The following is a 20,584-nucleotide window of genomic DNA, read 5'->3' on the forward strand; positions in this document are numbered from 1 at the left end:
CAGTAATGAAAGTGAAAGTTTCACTCTAGCCTGTATGAATACTATGAGTTATGAGAGTGAAGGTGAAAGTGACAGATTCACTCTCAGCGCTAGTATACAGGACGAGAGAGTGAATGCTACATATTTTACTGAAAGAGATATTAAATGACTACAGTGACAATAAACTATTACTGAAGGAAACTTATGAATAAAGACTGTAGATATATATAAATGTTATATAGTAATAGAAATATAAACTATGAGTGTTTTTATGAATAATAAATGACAGAACACCAGCGGTGAACGATCGCAAGTGGGAAGGTCATATACGCGCTGGTAATTTTCATTGCTTTCAGTGTGTGTGTTTTTTTTTGAAGTATGGATTTCAAACTACTTGAGAATCATAGAATAGTGTTTCTAGTGATAATATCAGGCTGTGGTAATCATATTACGGGTTGTTGGGAAGTGTAAAGTGGAGACTTTGTTACCCAACTTCAGAGGTCTCCACAAGTCCTACGGTACTCGACAAAGGCTCAACAAACACCCCAGAAGAAAGCTGAAGGTATGTGCCATAAGCATATGTGATTTTAATATTCTAGGACAAATAACTGATTTTTGGCAAATATTTTTAGAGAGTCTGTCGGAGCGCGAATATGCCCGCGGGAGCCGCAAGTCAAAGCAAAACAAGCCCTCAGTTAAGGGGTTAAAGTGTTCTCTCCATCTGCTCATTTTTTCTTCTTTCTCAACTAGTAATCTACCATTTTTATCTTTCACTCCCCTACTAACTTCATGACTCCCCTGTCTAACTCTCTTTACCTTTTTCCAGAAAATTTTCTTACAGTTCCTCCACTTTACACTCAAATTCCTTCCAAATTCCTCATCCACTATCTTCTTACTCTCTCTTACTACCTCTCTCTTTCGTTTCTACATATAACTTTCTCTTCTGTCTCTCACCTTCTTCCACGCCTCTATTTCTTATCCATTCATCATATGTTTTCTTTTGTGCCGCAGCCTGTCTCACCTCTTCATACCACAATGTTGTTCCTTGCATCCCCCTTTTGCCTTCTCTTCACCCCACACACCACCTCGCATCCTGCACAAATTTCTTCAGTGAATATCTTGCACACACCTTCCATGCCCCCCATCTGCTCCAATTCATTTTCCCCCAGTTGTTCCTTCACTTCTCTCTTATATTCTGCCTTTTTGTTATCCTCTTCTAACCTTTCCACTCTCCTTGCATCCACTCCTTCCTCCCGTCCTTCCCTTCTTCTATTCCTCTATTTTACTTGGACCTTGATTCTGACCACCACCAAATGGTGGTCAGAAAGTCCACTCCCCCAACCTCTATATGCTCTTGCATCCATTACACACCTTCGCATCCTTTCATCCACACACACATAATCAATCATTACCTTACTTTCACTCAATTCACCACCCAGCCTTGTCATCACTCACCATGTACAGTATACGTGTGCATCATTTTGTTCCTGACGAGGGTATTGCCTATCACCAACCCCCTCCTGGCACAAATGTCCACTACAGCACTGCCATTCTCATCTATCTCAGCAGGCACACCCCACTCACCAACTACTCCATGCACCTTCACATTCCCTACATTACCATTCATATCACCAGTCAAAAACACTCTCTTATTTCTTTCAAACTTTTTCATGCACACTTCCACATTTCCCGGGAACTCTTCTCTCACTCTGCTTGCACGATCTTGTGTTGGCACATACACGCATACAATCACCCACATTTGTAGTCAAGCTTTCAATCTTACCCACACAATCCTTGAGCCAACTGATCCATACTCTCTTATATTCTCCTTCCATCCGTTACTCACAACAATACATACTCCTTCTTTTGCCCTCTCATTCTCACCTACTCTTGCACAAATACCCCATCCACACTCAGATTCTCTCACGCTCTCACACCCCCTTTTAGTTTTAATTAATCCATATATATATATATATATATATATATATATATATATATATATATATATATATATGTAGTGTGAGAAAGAAGGAACCAAAGGCCACGAGCCCACAAACTGTTCCCTCCAAGGAAAAACACAATACAAGAGAGAGTCAAATTCAAGGTACGATCATTTCAAGATTCCTGGACGCACTGCGTTTGAAAGACTGGAGATCATTGGAAGCAGGAAATACAGACAGAGGGAGACAGTTCCAGAGCTGACCTGTTGCATAAATGAAGGATTGGGAGTAACGGTTTGCTCTTGCATTAGAGAGTTGGACAGAAACAGAAAAGGGATGAGAGTTTGCTGCTAGCAGTTGCTACGTGCCCGTCATAGAGGTGGAGGAATGTATGCAGACAGTTCAGAGGAGCAATGACCATTGAAGTAGCGATAGAAAAAAGATAAAGATGCAACAGTGCAGCGAAGAGACAGAGGTTGAAGGGAGTCAGTAACAAGAGGAAAGTTAATGAGACAAAAAGCCTTTGACTCCACCCTATTGAGAAGAGCTGTATGTGGGAAACCTCCCCAGACATGAGAGTTGTCCTCCACGCAGGGGTTGATAAAACCCGTGTAAAGAGTCAACAATTGTGCAGGGGTAAAACAGGAATGGAGCCAGCTTAACACACCTAATCTCTTGGACGCAGATTTTTGAAGAGATGTAATATGATCTTTCTAAGACAAGTCCCGAGTGAATGAAACGCCAAGCATGTTCAAGGATGATGCAGAATTAAGCTCAATATTATTAAACATTAGTGGGTACACCTGAGGAAGATTTTGTTGGGTTGACAGGTGTAAGAATTGAGTCTTTGATGCTTTGAAATCAACAAGATTATTCTTACCCCAGTCAGAGATACAATCCGAGTCAGACATTAGGTGTACCATAGCCTCATCCCATGTTTGTTGAAATAACTGCTGAGATGGGCGTTGCGGGAACCGAATGGAAAGGTGAAGGGTGGAGCCATCAGCGTATGAGTGGATAGGGTTAGATGTAAAGCTTAGAAGGTCATTGATGAATAAAAGGAAGAGAGTTGGTGATAGGACAGAGCCCTGAGGAATACCACTGTTGATAGATCTAGGAGAAGAACGATGGCCGTCTACAACAGCGGCTATAGAACAACTAGAAAGGAAGGTAGAGATGAAGGCACAGATAGGAGGATAGAAGCCGTAAGAGGGCAGTTAGGAAATTAAAGATTTATGCAAGACTCGATCGAAAGCCTTTGAGATGTCGAGTGCAATGGCAAAGCTTTCACCAAAGTCCCGAAAGGAGGATGACCAGGAGTCTGAAAGGTAGGTGAGAAGATCGCCAGTGGAGTGTCCCCGACGGAACCCATACTGACGATGAGAAAGGAGGTTGTGATAGGAAGGATGCTGTAAAATTTTTCTGTTAAGAATTGACTTAAAAACTTTTGAGATACAGGATGATTAAGCAATTAGACGATAGTTAGAGGGATGGGAATGATCACCTTTCTTTGGGACTGGCTGAATGAGAGCAAACTTCCAGCAAGAAGGAAAGGTACAAATGACAGACAAAGGCAAAAGAGTTTACCTAAGCAGGGTGTGAGCACAGAAGCACAATTCTTGAGAACAACATGAGGCACTCCATCAGGCCCATATGCCTTGTTAGTACTGAGACCTGTGATGGCAGAAAATACATCAGCTGAAGAAATTTCATGTCAGCCATGAGGATGTCAGAGGGGGGAAGTGATGGAGGAATATCACCAGAATCGTCTAAGGTGGAAATGGAGGAGAAAGTCTGAGCGAAGAGATCTGCTTTATCAGTAAAATGAATAGCTACAGAGCCATCACAGTAGAAAAGAGGAGGGAAGGATGATAAGTTAATGATGTTAGAAAGATTTTTGGCAAGGTGCCAGAAGGAGTGGGAAGAATTCGAGTTGGAGAGTTGAAAGCATTTAGTACAGATGAAATTACTTTTAGCAGTGCGAAGAACAGACGTAGCACAATTCCGGGTAGAAATGCATAAAAGATGTGACTCAGGGGTGGGTTGGCTCTGGTACCTTTTATAGGCCCTCTCCTTGTTGCGGAGAGCATTAGAACAAACGTTATTAAACCAAGGCTTTCTTGCATTAGTCAAAGGATATGAGAACGGAATGTACGCTTCCATGCCCGAGGAAATAACCTCCATTATGCACATGGCACACTCAGATGGCTCCCAGCCGTGGAAGCAATAATCATTCCAGGGAAAATTAAATAAGTACTGCCTGAGGGCCTCCCAATCCGCAGCTCCAAAGTGCCACAGACGACGTTTCTTTGAAGGGTCCACAGACTGTACCGGAGCAATAGGACAGGTTAAGGTGATAAGGTTGTAATCGGAGGAGCCCAACGGAGAGAAAATATTAAAAGTGTACACAGAAGGATTAGTTGTAAGGAAGAGGTCAGGTACGTTGGAGCTCTCTCCAAGGCGGTCAGGGATACGGGTAGGGTGTTGTACTAGCTGCTCCAAGTCATTATGGATAGAAAAGGAGTAGGCTTGTTCACCAGGGGGATCAGTGAAAGGCGAGGAGATCCAAAGGTGGTGGTGAACACTGAAATCTCCTAGAATGGAGATTTCAGAGAAAGGAGAAATTGATAGAATGTATTCCATTGTAGAAGTAAGACAGTCGAAGAATTTTAGATAGTCAGTAGAATTAGGGGATAAGTAAACAGCGCAGATATATTTAGTCATAGAATGACAGGAAAGCCGAAGCCAGAGAGTAGAGAATTCAGAAGAGTCAAGTTCAGGAACATGAGAGCAAGATAAGTCGTTGCGTATATATACACAACAGCCACCTTTGGCTTTGAAATGAGTATAGAGAAAGTAGAAGGATACAGAAAAGGGTTTCCTGTCAGTTACCTCAGAAAGCTGAGTCTCAGTTATGAAAAGAAGGTGAGATTTACAGGAGGAGAGGTGGTGCTCAACAGAGTGAAAGTTAGAGGAAAGGCTGCGAATCTTACAGAAATGAAGAAATGAGTCAGACAGTGGTTCAATGCAGCTCGTGTCGTCACCGGGAGACTGACGGAAAGTAGGGGCATTTATGCCCCCCCACCCCCGGGGACTCCAAGGCTGTGTTTCCAAGCCATGATTACTTTTTCTTTTTTTTAAATTTTGGAAAAGGATGTGTAGTGTGTACTGTGTATGTAGTTTGGTGTTGATAATTAGAGAAACTTGTACTGGAGAGCATGCTGTATTACTGAGACACCGAAAAAGTTCAGCTAAGGGGGATGGTCGGGAACTATTCCCGAGGGCTGATGAAACGGGAGCTCCAGCTCTCCCTGTCATCAGCTTTCCATCCACCTTGGGAGTACTGCTCTGCTCGACTGGTGCTATATATATATATATATATATATATATATATATATATATATAGATAGATAGATAGATAGATAGATAGATATATAGATAGATAGATAGATAGATATAGATATACATGTAACAGCACTTCTGTACCCTTTCAGTCCATTCCTTAATCCATGCATATTTCATGCACAGCAAACAGACTGAACAACGGGAGACAGTAGCCTCAGTGTCCTGTCATGCTCAGACTACCGTACGTCTCACAGAAAACGAAACCTGTGCCTTTTGCTTTCCACGGCTATCTATTTATTTACTGACTCGGTGACGTAAAGTTGATTGCATAATATCCATAAATTTTGGGGGTGCTAATGTTAGACGGACCCTTAAAAAGTAGGAACTGAATTTTAATGCATTAAAAACAACAAAGATTTTTTTTTTTTTTAATTCGAATCAGAGATATGAGCCAAGCCAGAAAATAGGTGTGCCATAGCCTCATCCCGTGGTTGATGAAGTAACTGCCGTGACGGATGCTGTGAGTAGTGAATAGAAAGAGGAAGGATGCAGTCATCATCTTATGGGTGGATTGGACTAGATGTACAGCTCAAAAGGTCATTAATGGAAAAAAAGAAGAGAGTTTGTGACAAAATAAAACCTTGAAGTACACCATTTGTAGCAGGAAGAGAGCGGTTAGCCATTTACAGCAGCAAATGCTTTTCTTCTCATTAGCTCACCTCCTCTTACTGGCTTCCTTCAACCTCTGTCTCTTTGCCAACTTTCGCATTTTATCTCTTTCCTATCGCTACTTCAATGGTCACTGCTCCTCTGAACTGTCTACTTGCATCCCTCCACCATTACGACAGGTGCATAACACCCGTCTAGCAACACGCTCTCATCCCTTTTCTGTCCAACTCTCTAATGCACGAGTTAACCTTTGCTCCCAGTCTTTCATTTATGCAACAGGTCAACTCTGGAACTGTCTCCCTCTGTATTTCCTGCTTCCTATGATCTCCAGTCTTTCAAACGCAGTGTGTCTAGGCATCTCGAAATGTACAGATCTTGAATTTGGCTCTCTCTAGTGTCACATTTGTTTTTTTCTTGGAAGGAACAATCTGCGGGCTCCTGACGTTTGGTTTCTTCTTCCTTGCATTTAAAAAGAATCTGCAGAATGAGAAGAAAGAAAGGTAGAGATGAAAGAAAAGATAGACTCATAGCACCCATAGGAGGGCAGCTATGAAATTCTATCTGTCGAAAGCTATTTTCATACCCAATGCATTGGCAAAGCCTTCGCCATAGTCCCTAAATGAGGGTGGCCAGAGTCTGAAGGAATGATGAGAAGATAGCTACTGGAGCGACTTCAGAGGATCACGTATAGGTGATTGGAAAGAAAGTTATCATCGGAAGCGATGTTGCTGTGAAGAATAGATGAGGAAACTTTGGAAGCATAAGAGGAGAAAGCAATTGGGCTTGTGTTAGAGGGCTGAAACGGTCTCCCTCCTTCGGATAAAACTGAATGAAATAAAACTTCAACCAAGAAGGAACGTTACAAGTCGACATACAAAGGCAAAAGAGTTTATATAAGCAGGTTATCAGCACAGAAATACAGTTCTTGAGAATAGCAGGAGGGACCTCATCATGACCGTATACTTTATTAGTATTAAGACCATTAAGGGAAAAAAAAATCATCAACTGCAGAAAATTTTAATGTCAATCATGAAAATGTCACAGGGGGGAGATGGAGGAACAGCACCAGAATCGTTCAAAGAAGAACTAGAGGAGACAGTCTTGATGGAGAGTTCTGCTTTCTCAGTAGATGAATCAGCTATAAAATCAAAACTGATAAGGAGGAAAGAAAGACGTAATAAAGTTGACAGAAAAGGTTTTTGGCAGAGTACCTGAAGCAGCTGGAAGAATCTTGAATCAGAGAGTTCAGAGTATTTAGTTCAGTTTAGATTATTCCCCTTACAAGTATATCAGAGAAATGGATTAACATAATTCCTGGCAGAAATATAAAAAGAGAAAAGATTCAGGGGAAGGTTGGCCCCATTACATTGTGTGGACCTCCTCCTTGTTGTGAACAATATTGTTATAAGCGTGATTAAACCAGAGTGTGTTGAATTAGTCACAGGGTGTGAGAAAGGAATGTATTCTCATTGCCCTAGACAATATAACCTATGCAATGCGTAAAGCTAACTCAGATGGCTCTCGGTCATGAAAGCAATGATCGTTCCAGGGGATGTCAAAGAAGTATTGCCCATGGACCTACCAATCTGTAGCTCCAAAGTGTCACAGACGCATCTTCTTGAACTGAGTACCAGTGCAACCCGATTAATCCTCACAGTATTGTATGAAGGAAGGTGATTGAGTCAGTTGGTGTGTCTTACCAAGAGATTTTAGATATCTGTTTGTTGACTGACGCCGGTATTTCCGAGAGGTGAAAAAAAAAAAAAAAGAGGTATTTCCGTCCCTACTCTTTCTCTATTATGCAGGTTATAAAATGTCAACTTCTAAATAAAACCCCACAGTTTCGTGATTCTGTGTTGGTATTTTGTCTTCTGTATGGTCCCCTTTCCAGCAATTACAATCTTTGGCATCAATAACCATAATTTCCCAAACCTGTCTCTTTATCTTATTTTCAGTTTCTCTCTCCATGAGACGTTTCTATCATCATCATCCCAACGTTAAATATTCTCCTTCATGTACTTGAGTTTGTCCATACACTCCAGTTTCATAAACCTCCTTTATATGCTCTACACTTTCTGTTTCCCTTTTCTTGATCTACTGCTTAATACTCCTCCAAAACTATCCATTACATACACTGTTCATTGTGTATTTACCCACCTAACCCAGCTGTTGGTTCCCAGATACTCGACTGTTATATACCCTCCATCACATTTTCCCCATCTTGTCCCTTTCCCATCTTGGCTAACTTCTTATTCCTACCACACTTATCTGATCCATGTTTCCTCTTATACTCTCTCACTTTGTTATAACATTTAGTACTAAATCTTCTTTCAACAGAATAACCCTATTATACTCAACTCCCTTAGTGCTTAACATTGTATCTAGTACAGTACTAGTTGTTGGTTGTCTTTTGCCCATCCACTTGAATACTGGAGCCAATTATTTTCTTCTCACCCTGTCCCACGGAGCCTGCAGACTCGAGTCAGCAGTACTGTACGCGAGTCTACATTTAATCCTCCCAACCTAATCCAATCCCATCCTGAGAAGGACATTTTACAAGATGCAGTAGCACGTCCTTTCAGTTGGCATCACATACTCATATGCGTTTAATGTTTCCTCAGTAACAGATGCAGGGTCTCTCATTTACGTCCTACACAACTAATCCCAGTTCCTTCATGAACTCCTCAATCTACCGTCCGAAAACATTCCACTGTGTCCTGCACACTTAAGATACTCATCCATTTTCATCTTCTTTCATTTCACATGGCATTTTTTACTTTTCATATTTAACTTTGTCATTTGGCATATCTTCATTCCATTTCTTCTTCTCTTTCCATAATATTTATTACACATGCTTTCGCCTTACGTTTTGATCAGTGTTTCTGTGTGTGTGTGTGTGTGTGTGTGTGTGTGTGTGTGTGTGTGTGTGTGTGTGTGTGTGTGTGTGTGTTCTTACCTAATTGTTCTTACCTAATTGTATCTTTACAGGAATGAGTCAAGCTCGTACTGTCCCGTGTCTTAAACCATATTTATCGTACATATCCTTAAATTTGTGAATTGTTTTGGCACACACTATTTCATTCGGTAGTGCATTCCATTGATCAATTGCTCTGTTTGGGAAACTGAATTTCCTTACGCCTTTATCCCCTCTCTTCTTATGCAGTTTTTTGCAGTGTCCTCTTGCTGATGCTTCTCCAGATGTTAAGTAATCATTTATGTCTATTTTCTCCTTCCCTGATATGCACTTATATAGCATTATCATGTCACCTCTTTTCCTTCTCTCCTGTAGTGTTGGTAGATTCAGTTTATTTAGTCTTTCTTCGTAGCTTAGGTCCTTTAAGCTTGGTATCCATCTTGTAGCGGCCCCTTTGAACTTTATCAATCTTGTCTATGTGCTTTTTGAGATGAGGACTCCAGACTACTGATGCATATTCCAGGGGTGGTCTAATGAATGATGTTATTATCCTTCTTAGCATGTCTTCATTTATGTATGTGAATGCTATTCTCATATTTGCAAGCAGTGTATACATGTTCCGTAACTTCTCGCTGATGTGGTCAGCCGGAGATAGTCTGTTATTGATAATTACACCTAGGTCTTCCTTTCTTTCTGATGTGTATAGGGTTTTATTTCCTAACTTATAATCCCAATCAGGTCTTTTTCCACTTTTACCAAACTTGATTACATGACACTTGACCGCATTGAATTCCATTTGCCATGTACTACTCCATTCAAGAAGTTTATTTAATTCTTCTTGTAGCTCTTTACAAGAGTCTGTGTTAGTAATTCTCCTTTGTATTTTTGCATCATCTGCAAACATATTCAGATAGCTCTCATTTCCAGTGTTACTGTTTATATCATTTATATTGTCACGTAGCTTTAGTTCTGAGCAGACACCGGCTGATCCCGAACAAGGTGCGTAACTGAACCCACAAAACAAATTTAGTTTCAAATCAATGGTTAGGAATCCTTGTGTTCCTTTTCCTTCAGGCTACAGTAAAAATCCTCATTCCCTAAAACCTGTATTTACTTTCACCAACACTATTTACCACAATAAAGCATGAATCACATTACACACCGAATAATAAACATAACATAGAAATATACAAAGTTCTGCTATATGGGTCAGCAGATAATATCACTCACAATTACAGATAAATATATATATTGATGTAAAACCACAACCCGGCTCCGCCGACCACCGACCAGCCCTCGTCACCCTCTCCCTTCACAGTCCAAGGTAGTTCTGCTCATTCCCTCTTCACCAGCTCCCACTACAAATCTGTTTAGAATTCGAATGAGTCCGAACCCTCAAGCCCTGGATCCACAACCCTTGTCAACATCGCAAGTGTGCTGCAGCATGGTCCAGTCGTTCGGTCTTTGTCCCAACAGCATTCCGAGATCGCTAGTGAAGGTGGTGACATTACATGTAACGATCAGGCACTTGTAGGTGGTCGGGTGAGCCGTGCCGTGTCATTGCCACCCACGTAACAATATACACTAAAAACATGATTGGTGCCAGCACTGAACCCTGTGGTACTCCATTAGTCACTTCTTTCCATGATGAGTAGTTTCCTCTTAGTACTGTTCTCATTTCTCTTTTTATGAGAAAGTCTTGCATCCAACAAAACAGTTTGCCTCGAATTCCTCCTTGATGGTGCAGTTTCCATAAAAGTCTTTGGTGTGGTACTGTGTCAAAAGCTTTCTTGAAATCTAAATAGATACTGTCCACCCATCCTTCCCTTTCCTGTATTATGTTTGTTACTCTGTCATAGTAGCTCAACAGATTAGTAACACATGATTTTCCTTTTCTGAAACCAAACTGCCTTTCTGTTATCATACTGTGTTCTTCTAGATGATTTACCCAAGCTTTTCTTATAAGCTTTTCTAATACCTTGCTTACAACACTGGTCAGTGATACTGGTCGGTAGTTGAGTGGATTTTGTCTATTTCCTTTCTTGAATAAGGGGACAATATTTGTTTTTTTCCAAATATCAGGTAGTTTACCTTGACTCAAGGATTTCTTAAAAATTAAAAATAATGGTTTACTTAACTCCTTTGCACATTCTCGTAATACCCAACATGAAATTTCATCAGGACCACTTGCTTTTCCTCTGTCTAATCTACTTATCTCCTCCTGTATTGCTTTTTCTGCTATTTGAATATCTGGTAGTATGTGTGGACATGCATGTTCCACATAGTCCCTCTCAAAATTTTTTTCTTCTGTAAAAACTAATTGGAAATTCTTATTTAGTGCTTCACAAATATCTTTCTCTTGTGTATAAGTGATTCCCTCGTCTGTAATTGATTGTATTATATCTTTTACTTTGGTTCTGCTTCTGATATAGCTGTAAAACAGCTTTGGTTGATCACTACTTTTATTTATTATATCCTCCTCAAACTGTTTTTGGGCTTCCCTCCTTATTCTTGTATAATCGTTTCTTGCCTGTTTGTAATTATTATACGCCCTTTCACTATTATGTCTTCTGTATCTATTCCACAACAAATCTCTTCTTTCTTTTGATTTTTTACATTCTGTATTGAACCATTTCTGTATTTTCTTATCTGCTTCTTTGTGCTGTGGGATGTACTTCTGGACTCCTATTTCATAAAATTCACAGAATTTTTTATATACAGCATTTAAATCTTGTCCTCTAAGCTCATTTTCCCAATCAACTTCTAAGAAATACTTCTTTAGGTCTTGATAATTTCCCTTTTTATAGTTTAGGCTCTTTTTGTAACTGTCGTTGCTGTTTGCTATGTCATATGCTATCCTGAAGTTATAATTTAGTACTGCATGAGCGCTTTTGCCGAGTGGAGGGTGATATATTAAACTGTCAATATCATTTTCTTGCCTAGTAAATATTAGATCTAGTACTGAAGGTACATCAAGTCCTCTTTTTCTGGTGGTTTCCCTCACATGTTGCGGTAGGAAGAACTCTTGTACGAGATCCAGGAGCTTTTGGTCCCAACAGCTTTCTTGGCTAATTATATCTAGAGTATTCCAATTTAAATTTGTATTGAAATCCCCAGTTAGTATAATTCTTTCTGATTTCTCTTCCATTTTATGTAGTAATAATCTTAAACTCTGAATTGTACTCTCTGCCAGGTCCTCATATTCATCTCTTTCCCATGTGTTTGATCTGGGTGGCATGTACAAATTGGCTACAATTACTTTACCTTCAGATGTGTTGATCTTTACTGCAATCAGTTCTACTTGTGATGGTATATCTAGTGTTATTTCATTGACTTTTAGATTTTTCTTAGCTAATATTATAATTCCTCATCCTTTTTTTAAATTTCTGTCTCTTCTCCATATATTGTATTCCTCTAAGTTTAGTATGTCATTGGATATCCTTGGTGTTAATTTTGTTTCAGTTAGGCATATTATTTGTGGTTCATTTTGTCTGACATAATCTTTTATCTCTAGTAATTTAGATACCATTCCATCCACATTTGAGTACATCAACTTTATCATCTTGTTTATATACTTGTCATGACATGGTTCTACTACCTTCCTCCTTTTTATTCCATCCTGTTTGTGTACCACTTTCGTACCTGCAATCCTATTACTTTGTAAAAAAAATTTCTTCTCCTCTTGTGATCTTCCCTCATTTTTTTGTTTTTGCGTCCTCCCTTTTCTCTTTCAGTAATTCCAGTTCCTCTTGTGTTAGGCATCTTTTTATCCATACATTTTTGAAGTCCTCTTTTTCCATAAGAGTCTTTGCATTTTTTAGTATCTCTTCCACAGTGTTTACACTCTGGAAAGTCACCTTTAGAGGTCTTGTCTTGCTTTTCTCATATTTCTCTAACCTTTTGTGTTCCTCTATGTCTTTACTACAGATTTCCTCTGATACTTCTTTCAGTAAGCTCATTACATTTGCCATCTCCTTTTTGTCTCTTGTGATCTTGTTTTTTACTTCTTCCTCTTCTATACCAGTGATTACTATAGATTTGTTTAAATCTACTGAATCTCTGACTAACTTTGGATTGTTTTGGATTATTCTTTTCACTTCCTTTTTAATGCTTTTTTCCTCCACTCTTGTTTCTAAGTCTTTCTTTACTTTCACCATTTCAGCATACGTGGTTTCCACATCATTTTTGTAACTTTGCACAGCTTCATTCACCTGTGTTATCTTCTCCTCAATATCACTGCTTTGGTCAATATAACTGCTTACTTGCCTAATTGTCTCTGTGTCATTTTTTAACTCTTCCATAACACTCTCGTGATTGACTACTGTACATGCCATTTCACTCATTTTCTTCCTAAGTGTACTCAATTCCACTATTAGTTCACTGATGGTTGTGTCTTTCTTATTGGCCTCCCTTCCTAGTTTTTCTATTTCTTCCTTTTGCAAGTGCATCTGCTTCTTTATTTCATCAATTTCATTTTTGAAAGCCATTTCTAGTTTGTTTACACGTTCAACCAGTCTATTGTGAGTCTCCACTTCAACCAGTTCTTGGTAGAAATCATAATTTTGCTTTTTACCTTTATCCCTTTTCTTTTCCAAATTTGCTTTACTAAAGTATGTATCCATTTTGCAATACTAAAAGTGCAGAGCATATACTTACAATCCCCGTGTTGTTGTAGTCTAAACAAACCTCAGATGACTCAGCGTATTCTTTCGGCCTGGTTCACTTCCCTGTTTGATCAAGTCTTGTTTAAACTTATTATTTTTTTCCTTTTAATAATGCAAAATCATTTAGTCTAACCTGGTACAGAGCTTGACTCATACAAAGATACTAATTTAGGTAATGCCACTGGCCGTGTTGGTTCGGTACGGAGCGCCGATGTTGCACGTCCACCTCGATTGAATCCCTCTGTGTGTGTGTGTGTGTGTGTGTGTGTGAGAGAGAAAGAGAGAGCATGGTGGAAGTGTTAATGGACGGCCGCTGAGGAAACCAGTTAAAAAAATAAATACCAATAGGGCAGAGGTCAAGATCCCAGGATAAAGTTAAACAGTGACCTAGCAAAATCACCTTCAACAGTAAATATTTTGACCAGACTTGAAGGAAGTGTGGAGGGTAACGCAACAAAGAAGTCGCAAAACTTTGAGAACAATCACTTAAAAGCCAAGGTCACAGACCAAGGCCTAATTTCTTGAGTAAATGATTATTATTAAAACGACTCATACAGCTTAAAGAATTATGATTCTAGCCAATTTAGTGGAACGGTTAAGCCTCAAACAATTTGTAATTATGTTGTTTCAAAGAAATATAAGTCAACAATCAAGGTGAATTGGGTCATGTTAACATCTTTGATTCGGTTTAGATTAAACTTCGAAACGTTGAGCCTAATGCAAGAGAGAAAATCTGAAAACAATCAATCAGAGGCTACTGGGAAAGTCCAATGGCAACTTTTGTTATGATATGAACCAAACTTTGTGGAAGCGTACAAGTTCAAGCAAAGACAAAGGGATCTTGCTTTGAGAAAAATCAATCAATCATCAAGGTTGATTGGCAAGATCAAGTTCGACTCGTGTGTTGGAGAGAAGAAAAAAAAAATGGATTAAACATAATGGATTACAGAGTTTTTAACCAATGTACTTTACGCTTTGTGGAAAAGTACAGAATAAAAACAAGGATAATGTCAAGGGATTTTGAGAAAAAAGAGTCATAGATCATGGTCACTGGGGAAGGTTAAATGCCAAGGTTACTGCGCAACATCAGTTCAAACAGTTTTGTTTTGATCTGAACCAAAATTGGTGCAAGGGTTAGAGGTTAGTCAAGAAAGTCGGTAATCCAGTGTTCAGGGCAATCCTCTGAAAGTCAGACTCACAGGAAAAAATCAGATATTCGGTCCTAAAACCTGCTAGTGGACTATGGCGCTGCGTTCTGTCTGGTCCTTCTTGTTATGGTGATGATGGTGGTGGTGCTGGTATTATTATTATTATTGTCATTTTATTATTATTATTATTATTATTAACGTATTACCATTACTATTATTATCATTACTAGTAGTAGTAGTAGTAGTAGTAGTAGTAGTAGTAGTAGTAGTAGTAGTAGCAGCAGCAGCAGCAGCAGAAATGATGGCAGTGATGGTATTGCTGCAATAATTTCATTGTGATGTTTATCGCTGTCATTATTATCATTTTCATCATTTTCAACATCATTATTTTTAATATCACTGTTACTACAGTTATGCTCCTCTCCAGTGATCCAACTGTCATTCACTCTCTGTCTCACTTACCATGCATGACCCAGTTTCTAGTGAGCCCAGCGATCAAAGTCAAATTTATATGTCAACAAATCCATTCAATACATTTTCGTCCCAAGTGTCTAATTTCCAGTCATGCATTCAGTGTGTCAATTACGGCTGTGAGGCGGAGAAAGCAATATAAAGCAGACAGACAAACAGACAGACAGGGAGAGAGAGAGAGAGAGAGAGAGAGAGAGAGAGAGAGCAGAAGGGTAGAATGTTGGTCGAGGGGAGAGGACGCAATAAGAACTGCGTGGGATTAGAACAAGGCAAATATGTGGTAGAACAAGAATGACAGAGGAGGAGGAACAGGAACAACAGCAAGAGTCTGACGAAAAAAAAGGCAAGTAGGCGGAAGAGAGGTAAGATAGCTGAAGAAATGAGAATGAGAAGAAGCAGAGGAAAAGGTTGATTATAAGAACGTTAAACATTTTAAAGTGTGATAACTATATGTACAGATACAGGGAGCAGGAATGAGGAATACTAGAGGAAAGGAATGAAGAAAACATGGGAGGATGAGAGACTCAGGGCAAAGTTGAATGGAGAGCATTAGAATGAGATGCTGGTAGGAAATAAAAATCTTGAAGAGTGAGGAGGTATTGAAGAAAATGTTATCAGTGAATAGGACGGGAAAAAAAAAGAAAGAAAGAAACTTCAAGTGACAGGGGTTAGTGGATTAGCTCAAGGCACGTGGAAGAAGAAACGAAAAAGGTAGAGCTGGAGAAAGGCACTGAAATGGATCAGAAAAAACAATTACAAGCTCAAGAGAGAGGATAATAATAATAATAATAATAATAATAATAATAATACCGGTAATAACAGTGATAATAATAATATTTGTAATAATAATAATAATATCCAGAATTCTGAAATTGCTGATGCAATATATAAAGAACACATTCCAAATGATAATGTCACATTCCTGATTAGAATGACCAAAAAAAAAAAAAAAAAAAAAAAAAAAAGGGGAGTATACACACTTGTGCAGAACATCAGATATGGTGTACAGTCCTTAAAATATACACAGTATTTTGACAGTATGTCCAAAAATCGTTAAAAAACGCCAGACGATACTGAATTGTCATAATTTCTGTTAAGAAATCTTAGGATTAAGAAAACACTTTTATCATTGTAGACCTAATATTAAGGGACTTTTAGGTATGACTCAAAAGTTTTTACGGATTTTGGCCTGTGACCTCCATATCAAGGTCAAGGTCATACATACTGTGCAGATTATGTTCACTAATGACCCATTACATTTCTACCGAATTGTTATAATCGGTCAAATATTTTCCAATTTAACACTTTCAGGCACGAGAAGGCCATTTTGTTTTTCCTCAGTATTTCAAAAAGTTTATGTAGGATCATTCATCAGTACCCAAGTGCACTAGTATAGATTTACGACTACATACTGGAACATTATTGAATTCAGTGGTTTTTGTTGTGCTCGAGCAAAAATTAAAAAAAAAAACACACAAAAAAAAAAACAGAGGTTGCTAGTGCTAGGGGGGAGGGGGGGTGAAAGTACCCGCCAAAGCCTACAACGATGATATATTACTCCTGAAAGTTTCAAGTCTTTCTAATGATCTTGGAATGCCTGCCTTCTAGAGCTTCTCCCCCTCTCCTCCTAACAAAAATGCAGTGAAATTATGGGGTAGGCACCATTAGGGGGGGATTCCCCTTTTTTGGTGGCAGTAAGTAGTCCTGTTTTCACTCTACTGGCTGGCCATGGCAGATACCCCAGTAGTCCACTGGAAACATGGTCGAGATACCCGTGGAAATATTTACGTAAACACGACAATGACGCTCGCACTGAAAGTCGCCACAGCAGGGTGAAAACAAGCGAAGGATCTCTGTGTTGCGGTAGGTCAGTCTGGCCAAGACTCGCAAAAGTTTTCAATAAACACTTCTCAGCAGACAAAGAAAATGGGGTGAGTAACAGAACTAATCTTTCAAGGGCAGTCTACAACACTTCATACGCACCCCATGCAAGTCAGCTAGTTCTTTTGTTTACGTAACAGATGACTTGTAGCCGCATGGTGTAGACTTCACTGAATTTCTCAGTTGATCACCAAATATTCCCATGGCTAGTCTCTGCTACCTCAGTGCCGCCGAGATTGGTGGTGATGAGCTCGTGAAACAGGAGCAAGGTAGCATGCAGGGGAACCAGAATAAACTGGAGAAGGTGTGTTTCTCCCTCTTTATTATGCCACAGAAAGATACAGTGGTGACAAGAGAAAGGACAATGGAATAGAGCGTCTTCCTCTGACAAGAGTTAAGAGTACTCTGCTCTTCCTCTCTGTCCGCCCTGGAAAGCAGGACGGATCAACAATATTTAGAGATGCCACATCTCTCAGACGTATGGAGATACGTACACGTGTAGGTGTGAATTACAACTCTACCATGCACATCATACATCTCAACAAGGCAGTATTAGCTGTATATAGCTTATTAACACATATATATACTTCCCCAAGACTTAAACATATGCAGAATTTATATCCTTCTCACATCTTCCTTCACTCTCCCTGTGTATGTCCGAAAATGCTACCGTTAGCATGTCTGGCCTCTCATCTCATCCCACACCACACTTAAAGTGAAATTGTATTTGGTTCTTTATCTCAACACTATAATACATACCCATTAAATATGAATAAACACACACACACACACACATATATATATATCAGGCCCCGAGTGCAAGAGTATACCCATGCGCCCATTTTTAAAAGTGGCAGAAATCGCATTTAAAGTTTTTACAACCTTGATGAATGATACCGCAAAAAGTATTAGACATAGGATAATGGCGTTTACTTCATCTAAAAGCTGATTGTCAATACTTTATCGAAAAACTTTTTAGTAAAGGTACTATTGTCCCCCCCCCAAAAAAAAAAAAAAAAAATCGACATAGCATACAATGCTGCTACTTTTATGCATAAACTAGTACCACAGGACAATAGCTAGTGAATTCCTTTATGTTGTAAGATGAAGTTGAATGTCTGTAGAATGGCTGGTTATGAATATGCCTGGTTATTGTCATAAAAGGTAAGTTTTATAAATTTTTCAAAAAAATTATCAATACGCAGCATTTTCTTTTTACCTGGTCCTTGTTGTTCTGTGTTTTTATGTGAGCAATAGATACTTTACATCTATTAAATGCAATAACAAACAAAATAACACCAATTATACTAAGAATAATGATGTCCCGCGGGCATATTCATGCTCCTACGCTCTCTAAAAATATTTGCCAAAAATCAGTTATTAGTCCTAGAATATTAAAATTAAATATGCATATAGGACATACCTTCAGCTTTCTCATGGGATGTTTGTTGAGCCTTCGTCGAGTACCGTAGGACTTGTGGAGACCTCTGAAGTTGGGTAACGAAGTCTCCACTGTACACATCCCGACAACCCGTAATATGATTACCACAGCCTGATATTATCACTAGAAACACTATTCTATGAATCTCAAATAGTTTGGAATCCATACTAAAAAAAAACACTGTGAAAGCAATGAAAATTACGAGCGTGTATGACCTTCCCACTTGCAATCGTTCGCTGCTGGTGTTCTGTCATTTATTATTAAAAAAAACACTCACACTTTATATTTCTATTACTATATAACACTTATATATATCTACAGTCTTTATCCATAAGTTTCCTTCAGTAATAATAGTTTATTGTCACTGTAGGCATTCAATTTCTCTTTCAGTAAAATACGTAGCATTCACTATCTCGTCCTGTATACTAGCGTTGAGAGTGAATCTGTCACTTTCACCTTCACTTCCATAGCTCATAGAGTGAAACTTTCACTTTCATTACTCCTAGTATATATACTCGTATTCTTATATTACTACTCATTTACATTTCTATTTACATTCTCTATTTTATTTACATTATTTACATTTCTATTTTATTTACACTATGTTAGGCACTGACACTTGCAGTAACTTATAAAACTATTTTCCACTGTTCACTTATATTTACATTCATTGCGGTAAATTTTTAGAAGTAACCAACGGTTTTTTTCTTGAAAATTTTGTTGTGTTTCAATGCCAAATAGTCTGTTTCAGTTAAATCTGACCTTCATTTTTGGGGGAAATCCCCCCTTTTGGAAATTTGAGGAAAAATTTCCAAAGTCACATTATCCGCCCAAATCAAGGAAAAAAAATTTGCATTATACTAACCTAACCAAACCCAACCTAACCTAACCCAACCTATCATATCAACCTAACCCAACCTAACCTAACCCAACCCAACCTAACCTGACTTACCTTGAAGGGTCTAGTTCCGAGTCGACGGTCCAGGTTGAGAGTCATCAGGGTCCTCCACCTCCTCTTCCTCCACTTCTGCCACAGTGTACCGTCGTTGCGCTCGATGTTGCTGTGGAGGGTACAATGTAGCCACCTCGATGAGGAAGTCGTGTAAAGCTTCCTTAGGTGGCCTATGGAGGAACAAATACCGAGCAAAGTATTGCTTGAAGTACTCCAACCTCAAGCCCGGCCTCTTGGTCCACTCCTTTACGTCCCTCCACAGACGCTCCACATTTTGTGTGTGAATGAACGAGTGCACCGGGTCCACGTAATTGTCCGTGTGGTTAATAACGTGGTGAGTGTACCCTTGCAGTGGAAGACGCGTGTACCCCCTCCAACCGTCACTGATGATTACTGATCCTTCCTTTATATATTTTTTTATGTAGTATGTGAGGGTAGCAGCACTGCGATCTTGAAAACCCTCATGAACCAGGGGAACAATGAAGAATCTTTTACCTTCACGCTCGATACCCCCAAACAGCCAAACTTCTCTGAGCGGGCGTCCACGTTCGTACTTAGCACGTACGAAAATGTCTCATCAACCTCCACAATGATGTCCTGTCCACCTATTTGCTGTTGGTTATCCAACCACGACAACGTAACCTCAGAACAAAAAGACCTCCAGTCCACACTTGTACTAGAACTCCACCCTAAGCACTCGATAACGGTTTCATGATCCCACTGTTTCCTAAGCCAGTGATTAATGAAGAGCACTATTTGCCACGGTGGTATATGAGAGTTATCTAGAAATGTTCCTTTGTAATCCGAGACGGTGAATTTGCACTGGACCTTCCCCTTACTCTTCCGACTTTTCTGCCACCGGCCGCAGTACCACTGATGTCTATCTTCTCGATATTTGCAGGGCAAATAACACTCTTTACACTGTACCTCTCTCGGCAAAACCCCATGTTTTTTAAGGAGTTCAATCGATGCTTCGTTATTGCTGTGATAGTTCTTGACAATTTGCCAGTAATCCTTGCAACACCCAATACAAGCTTTGAAATCGACAACACGTTGCTCACCACCAGAGGCCATGACTGTGACTGACTTTCAAATCTCGGGCGTCCTTGCGTCACCCACAAATACTTTAAGCTGATTGGCTGGTTTTACTTACGACTGTTGTGATTGGCTAGTTTCAAAA

The sequence above is a fragment of the Coenobita brevimanus genome, chromosome 100 (genome assembly GCF_032717465.1).
Source record: "Coenobita brevimanus isolate Jiangsu-jjx chromosome 100, ASM3271746v2, whole genome shotgun sequence".
NCBI classification, from domain to species: Eukaryota; Metazoa; Arthropoda; class Malacostraca; order Decapoda; family Coenobitidae; genus Coenobita; species Coenobita brevimanus.